The 7,500-nt window shown below is 50.7% G+C and overlaps 1 non-coding gene and 1 pseudogene across 1 annotated transcript; both read left to right on the forward strand.

Annotated features, from left to right (window-relative positions):
* Positions 1–924: 924 nt before the first annotated feature.
* LOC143219659 (5.8S ribosomal RNA) lies at positions 925–1,079 on the forward strand. The gene has a single exon (XR_013011423.1). It is a non-coding gene; the product is annotated as a 5.8S ribosomal RNA (ribosomal RNA).
* A 1,571-nt stretch (positions 1,080–2,650) lies between these two features.
* LOC143219679 (large subunit ribosomal RNA) overlaps positions 2,651–7,500 on the forward strand; it is a 7,303-nt pseudogene continuing 2,453 nt past the window's right edge.

The following is a 7,500-nucleotide window of genomic DNA, read 5'->3' on the forward strand; positions in this document are numbered from 1 at the left end:
TATTATAATATTATACATTCGCCAGAGCGGACCGGCTCGTGATGCTCGCTTTTGTAAAGCAGTCGTGAGTCTGACACCCTACTCCGTGCGTGTGGCCCAATAGTGCGCATCGCGAGAGCTTGGGACGAATGACCGCTGCCAGAGCCGGCTGTGAGTCCGCTAATCTGTCGAATAAAATAAAAATATGGTAATATCGTTCCGACGAAAAACGGTGTTCCGAGAGGACCGGCCGTGACGCTCGCTATAAAGCCAATGGCGCGATTATTCCCGACGACACCCTACTCTCTGTGTGGCCCAATAGTGCGCGCAGACGAGCTTGGGACGAGAACGGGGATCGCGCCTACGGCCAGAGCCGGCTCGCGAGTCCGCTTGTATCGGAATTTATCGTTACCTCGAGCACACACCAACATTTTATGGAAATGTGTTTTATACGGGAAGTGGACCGGCTCGTGAAGCTCGCTTTTAAAGCAGTCGTGAGTCTGACACCCTACTCCGTGCGTGTGGCCCAATAGTGCGCATCGCGAGAGCTTGGGACGAATGACCGCTGCCAGAGCCGGCTGTGAAGTCCTCCGTTCTCACATCAAATGAAATGGAAGTGAAGAGGAGAGGAATATTATTACATCTCTGGATCCAGTATCGGGTTGTCTACGATCCCCGTCGTTTTCAGAGAATATATTCATCTCCGCGTTTTCCACGTTAACGGTTTTTCAATGTACTGTTCGCCCGGCCGTCAGATACGTGTTGCGTATCTGACGGTTTTTTTTTTTCCGTTTCCACGGACGACGATAGTGTCGTCCTTAAAACGACGCCTGAACGAATCTCCTTCGCGCGCTGGTTGGAGCGTTCAGGTACAATGCGTTCTTACGAACCGCAGAACAAGAGACATATACATATATTGATTTGTAAATCAAAAATATATACGATTACCCTGAACGGTGGATCACTTGGCTCGTGGGTCGATGAAGAACGCAGCTAATTGCGCGTCAACGTGTGAACTGCAGGACACATGAACATCGACATTTCGAACGCACATTGCGGTCCACGGATACAATTCCTGGACCACGCCTGGCTGAGGGTCGTTTACGTAACCATAAACTGCTTGCGTTGCTCTTGTAAGTCCCCGCCGTCGCTTACCTCTCCAAATATATTTTTGGAGGGCGCCAAAGAGCGTTTCGGAGTCGGGTTGCAAAGATGCTACGTACGAGCGAATGATGGGCGTTTCGTCGGCGTTTGTCGCGGTTCTGTGAAAATTGCCAATTTTTGCATTGCGTCTTATAAACACATACAAATATATATATATCTAGTTTCCACGAGAGGCGAAGTAGGGATTGGTATTTCTTACGTTCGGACTTGCGTGAGTGTTTTTACGGTGTCGTGAGTCGTATTGAAAATACGACCGCCCGTAAGGCACCGCTTCGACGAGGATCTCCAAATCTCTCACCTTCTCTGCGAAACGATTCGCCTTGCGGAAAGAAGCGTTTCCACTCATGAACATTTAACGCGCTCCCGACGTCGCCTGAAATGATGCGTATATACGAAAGAGGTATATTTACAAGAGTCTCGCGAGACTACAGAGATGGACACACAAATTATAAAAGAAAGAAAGAATACTGTGTGGCACACAGAGTGTGTGTAGTGTGGCAATGTTAAGCCCCAGGGAGAGAATATGCCTGTGCGTGGATGAGTTTCTTAACTCTACGTTATAATTGCCATACGGCGGAGGGTCGTCGTTGCCGGCGATTTCGACAAACACATTCCTTTTCGAGTCTTCGAGGGAAGAGACGAAAGAGATCTCTCGTTCTATCGCGAACGCTTTGATGATCGATGGACAGCGGAGCAAAGCGCAGCAATGTGCGGGATGGAGCACGTCGTACTTGATCGGGTCGGAATTATTCCCCGTCGTCGACGTGTCCTCGCTAATCTGTGCGATTGCCATTCCATCGCCACGTTCGCGTTGAATCGTATTGATGACGGCCTATGTGCGTCTTGAGATCTTACTCTCTTTCTCTCGTGTCTCTAATTTGGTTTTGTGTTTGATCGATGATAAATCGTTTCGTGCGCAACGTTTCTGTACCCCCGTGGTTTTTGGTTCAATTATACAAGAAGTAGAGAGAAAAAGAAATCCCACCGGGTTATATGTATTATTATTTTTTTTTTTATAATAATATGTATACTCCTCTATTGGCGAGGCTTATTTCGAACTTGATTGTCACACGACGCAAAAGACACACTTGTGTGTTCACGCACGGAACAGCACCGCGGAGAGAGAAAAGGTATATCCAATGATGAGAACCTTTATGTCGGTCGCCCCATGTCTTTTCTTTTCTTCATTGTCGATTCGTGCGGAACCGCGCGATCTGTCGGTCGTCCAGTCCCCGAAAGTTCTTTTCGACGGACGTTAAAGTTAACCGGCCAGATCGTCTAGCGAGAGTTTCCGATCGACACACGAGATGAAGAAAGAATTATATTGACACTTTGGTGTGGCGCATAAGGCATATATCGGTTTTTTGTTTACCTTTTTCTCTCTTCTGTCGTGTAGTGTTGTTTCGTTTTCTTTTTTTTTCTTTTTTTTTTGTGCTTTGTACGTTTTCGCGAGTACTACTTTTACGCTCTTTCGGCCGAAACACACAAAATTTTGTATCACGTACGACGACCTCAGAGTAGGCGAGATTACCCGCTGAATTTAAGCATATTACTAAGCGGAGGAAAAGAAACTAACAAGGATTTCCTTAGTAGCGGCGAGCGAACAGGAATTAGCCCAGCACTGAATCCCGCGGTTCTGCCGTTGGGAAATGTAGTGTTCAGGAGGGTCAATTTATCCCGAGACGTCGAACCGCGTCCAAGTCCATCTTGAATGGGGCCATTTACCCGTAGAGGGTGCCAGGCCCGTAGCGACTGGTACGCGTTTCGGGAGGACCTCTCCTTAGAGTCGGGTTGCTTGAGAGTGCAGCCCTAAGTGGGTGGTAAACTCCATCTAAGGCTAAATATGACCACGAGACCGATAGCGAACAAGTACCGTGAGGGAAAGTTGAAAAGAACTTTGAAGAGAGAGTTCAAGAGTACGTGAAACCGTTCAGGGGTAAACCTGAGAAACCCAAAAGATCGAATGGGGAGATTCATCGTCGACGAGGCTGGCTTCCGTTGGTGCGCAGATAGCCCGTAATGGGCCACTTCGGTGGTTCCAGTGCGAGGGTACACCATCTTCGGCAAATGTTCCGGTCGCGTAGTCGTGCACTTCTCCCTTAGTAGAACGTCGCGACCCGTTGCGTGTCGGTCTACGGCTCGAGTTGTTGCCTGTCGTGTCGCCTTCGTGCGCACACGGCAGACGCTCGATCGCCTGGCCGGCTGCGTGACGGTACTCTGACGGTATCGGGCCGCAACCAATCCATTTTCGAATGTGTGTGCGTCAGGCCCGCCGCAAGCTCGGTTAGTTTGTCACCCGGATGGTACGGACCTAGCGCCGGCTCCGGGCCTAACCAGCTGTTAGCAGGCGGTGTCCTCGGACTGGCCAAGCTTTGAATTACCGGTCAGCGACGCTACTGCTTTGGGTACTCTCAGGACCCGTCTTGAAACACGGACCAAGGAGTCTAACATGTGCGCGAGTCATTGGGACATGTAAACCTAAAGGCGCAATGAAAGTGAAGATCGTACCTTAGCGTCGATCAAGGGAGGATGGGCCGCGTCACGATGCGGCCTCGCACTCCCGGGGCGTCTCGTTCTCATTGCGAGAAGAGGCGCACCCAGAGCGTACACGTTGGGACCCGAAAGATGGTGAACTATGCCTGGTCAGGACGAAGTCAGGGGAAACCCTGATGGAGGTCCGTAGCGATTCTGACGTGCAAATCGATCGTCGGAACTGGGTATAGGGGCGAAAGACTAATCGAACCATCTAGTAGCTGGTTCCCTCCGAAGTTTCCCTCAGGATAGCTGGCACTCGCTCGTTCTCTTTTGATGAACGTGTGCGAGTCTCATCTGGTAAAGCGAATGATTAGAGGCCTTGGGGCCGAAACGACCTCAACCTATTCTCAAACTTTAAATGGGTGAGATCTCTGGCTTGCTTGGATCAATGAAGCCGCGAGATTATATTGGATCAGAGTGCCAAGTGGGCCAATTTTGGTAAGCAGAACTGGCGCTGTGGGATGAACCAAACGCAGAGTTAAGGCGCCTAAGTCGACGCTTATGGGATACCATGAAAGGCGTTGGTTGCTTAAGACAGCAGGACGGTGGCCATGGAAGTCGGAATCCGCTAAGGAGTGTGTAACAACTCACCTGCCGAAGCAACTAGCCCTGAAAATGGATGGCGCTGAAGCGTCGCGCCTATACTCCGCCGTCAGCGGCAAGTGAGGTTGACGTTAGCTTTTTTTAAAGGCGCGTCTTCCATGAAGCTCTGACGAGTAGGAGGGTCGCGGCGGTGTGCGCAGAAGGGTCTGGGCGTGAGCCTGCCTGGAGCCGCCGTCGGTGCAGATCTTGGTGGTAGTAGCAAATACTCCAGCGAGGCCCTGGAGGACTGACGTGGAGAAGGGTTTCGTGTGAACAGCCGTTGCACACGAGTCAGTCGATCCTAAGCCCTAAGAGAAATCCTATGTAGATGAGGTGTCCTAAGAGAGAGAGCAAAATATCATTAAATGATAAACAAACACACACCCATCGGGCGAAAGGGAATCCGGTTTCTATTCCGGAACCCGGCAGCGGAACCGCTTACCAATCGGGCCCTCGTAAGAGTGTTCGTCGGGGTAACCCAAAATGACCTGGAGACGCCGTCGGGAGATCCGGGGAGAGTTTTCTTTTCTGTATAAGCGTTCGAGTTCCCTGGAAACCTCTAGCAGGGAGATAGGGTTTGGAACGCGAAGAGCACCGCAGTTGCGGCGGTGTCCGGATCTTCCCCTCGGACCTTGAAAATCCAGGAGAGGGCCACGTGGAGGTGTCGCGCCGGTTCGTACCCATATCCGCAGCAGGTCTCCAAGGTAAAGAGCCTCTAGTCGATAGATTAATGTAGGTAAGGGAAGTCGGCAAATTGGATCCGTAACTTCGGAATAAGGATTGGCTCTGAGGAGCGGGGCGTGTCGGGCTTGGTCGGGAAGCGGGTCTGGCTGACGTGCCGGGCCTGGGCGAGGTGAACACATTGATGGGAATCCGAGCTCGGTCCCGTGCCTTGGCCTCCCGCGGATCTTCCTTGCTGCGAGGCTTTCGTCTAGAACGATCGTCCTCTTCGGCCGCCATTCAACGCTCAGCTCAGAACTGGCACGGACTAGGGGAATCCGACTGTCTAATTAAAACAAAGCATTGCGATGGCCCCCACGGGTGTTGACGCAATGTGATTTCTGCCCAGTGCTCTGAATGTCAACGTGAAGAAATTCAAAAAAGCGCGGGTAAACGGCGGGAGTAACTATGACTCTCTTAAGTCGATAATTGGGCGCAGGGGATCATAGATAGTGCAATAGCTGGCGAAGTTGAAGGGGAGAATCCCCTGGCAGTGGGTGAATTTCTGGCTAGAATTGATGACCTCCTGAGAGTCGCTAAGGAGGCGCCTAGCAATATATCACAAGACGACGTTGACCAGATTTATGACCTCTTAATTTCGTCCCTGCCGGCGAACGGTCGACGCCGAGGACGAGCGAAACGAAGAGAAGCGGGTAAGAGAGCTTACCGGCGATACATTTTTTCCAAAACACAGGACCTCTACAAGAAAAATCCAGGCCTCCTTGCAAAGTACGTCCGGAATGGTATAGATTACTGGATGCAAGGAGAGCTCCCCCTTAAAGCTGACGACATAAGAGGTATGTACGAGCAATTATGGAATACCAAGCCGATCATACAACTGCCCGACATGGGTGATCAGGAGGAAAGTCTTCCCCTCAGCGACCTCCTTAAGCCGATTACAAATCGCGACGTTAAGGATAGGATCACTAGGATCAAGGCGGGCACGGCTCCCGGACTTGACGGCATAAAGAAATGTCAGCTGCGCTCCCGGGAAATGGTTGTATCTCTCCGGAAGCTCTATAACCTGTTAATGGTTACGGGATCACAGCCGTCTTCCTGGAAGAAGAATCGGACCGTACTAATTCCTAAGGAAGGGAAAGATAGCAGCAGATGCGAAAACTATCGTCCCCTCACCATCAGTTCGTTATTGTGCCGAATATACTGGGGGATAATCGACACTAAGCTTAGGAGACGAATAAACTGCACCCCTCGCCAGAAGGGTTTTACATCAGAAATGGGGTGCTACAATAATGTGCACATCCTGTCTGAAATCCTTGCAAATAGCAAGAAACAAGGAGGCCTGGTGATAGTGCAGCTGGATGTCGCGAAGGCATTTGACACGGTACCCCATGATGTATTGGGACCTGCACTGCGACGAAAAGGGGCACCCGAGCATGTGATACGGCTCGTCTGCCAAGCATACCAGGATGTGCACACCAATATTCAATATGGTGGGACGACTATCCCAGTCCGTTTACAGCGTGGAGTGAAACAAGGAGACCCGTTGTCTCCTCTATTATTTAACTTAGCCCTAGAGCCACTCCTACTCATGCTGGAGAAACAGCCCGGATACAAAATCAATGAGGAGCAGAGTATATCTTGCTTGGCCTTCGCAGATGACCTGATTCTAATTGCCAACGACGTATCACAGGCCAGAAACCTCCTCAAACTCACAGAGTCATACCTAGTAGCTCTGGGTATGAGCATGTCGGCACCCAAATGCGCAGCATTCCAAGTTGTGCCAACAAGAGATTCGTTTTACTTGAAGGATCCGGAATTATGCTTCCAAGGTGGAGAGCGTGTCCCATTTGCCAATGCAGAGACACGAATACGATATCTGGGGATCTCTATTACACCATGGACAGGAATAGACCTCGGTGACATCCGCGACGAGGTGAGAAATGCCACTAGAAGGGTTAAAAGATTGGCTTTAAAACCCCACCAGAAATTAAATCTACTCTCCACTTACCTGGTCCCCCACTATCTTTACCGGCTGGTTACGGGAGTGGCGCCGGTCACGACGTTAAGACTCCTTGACGGTGACCTGCGGGTGGCCGTTAAGGACATACTGCATTTGCCCGCATGTACGACTAATGGGCTCATATACGCAAATAAGCGAAATGGGGGACTAGGTTTCCCGAAGCTGGAAGTAATATGCGTCAGCTCCAGCTTAAAATCGGGGTTACGGTTCTTGAATAACCCTGACCCAGCCATCCAAGCTCTTGCAAGGACAACCGGCCTAGAAAATAAACTTAAAAGCCAGGCTATGGCCTCTCGGATCAACTGGCCGATTGTGTCTGTCAAGCAGGTCGACAAATGGAAGGCAGGTGAGAAAGAGCGGGAATTAGACCACTGGGGGAAGTGCACTGCTCAAGGGAAGGCGGTGCACAATTTTAGAGATGATAGGATTGGAAATGCTTGGCTCTACAATCCAACCCTGTTAAAGCCATCGCGTTTTCTAACGGCCCTGCGGTTCCGGACAGACACCGCAGGGAACAGGGTTGCGATGAATCGGGCCAC

The sequence above is a fragment of the Lasioglossum baleicum genome, unplaced genomic scaffold (assembly GCF_051020765.1).
Source record: "Lasioglossum baleicum unplaced genomic scaffold, iyLasBale1 scaffold0057, whole genome shotgun sequence".
Classification (NCBI taxonomy): domain Eukaryota; kingdom Metazoa; phylum Arthropoda; class Insecta; order Hymenoptera; family Halictidae; genus Lasioglossum; species Lasioglossum baleicum.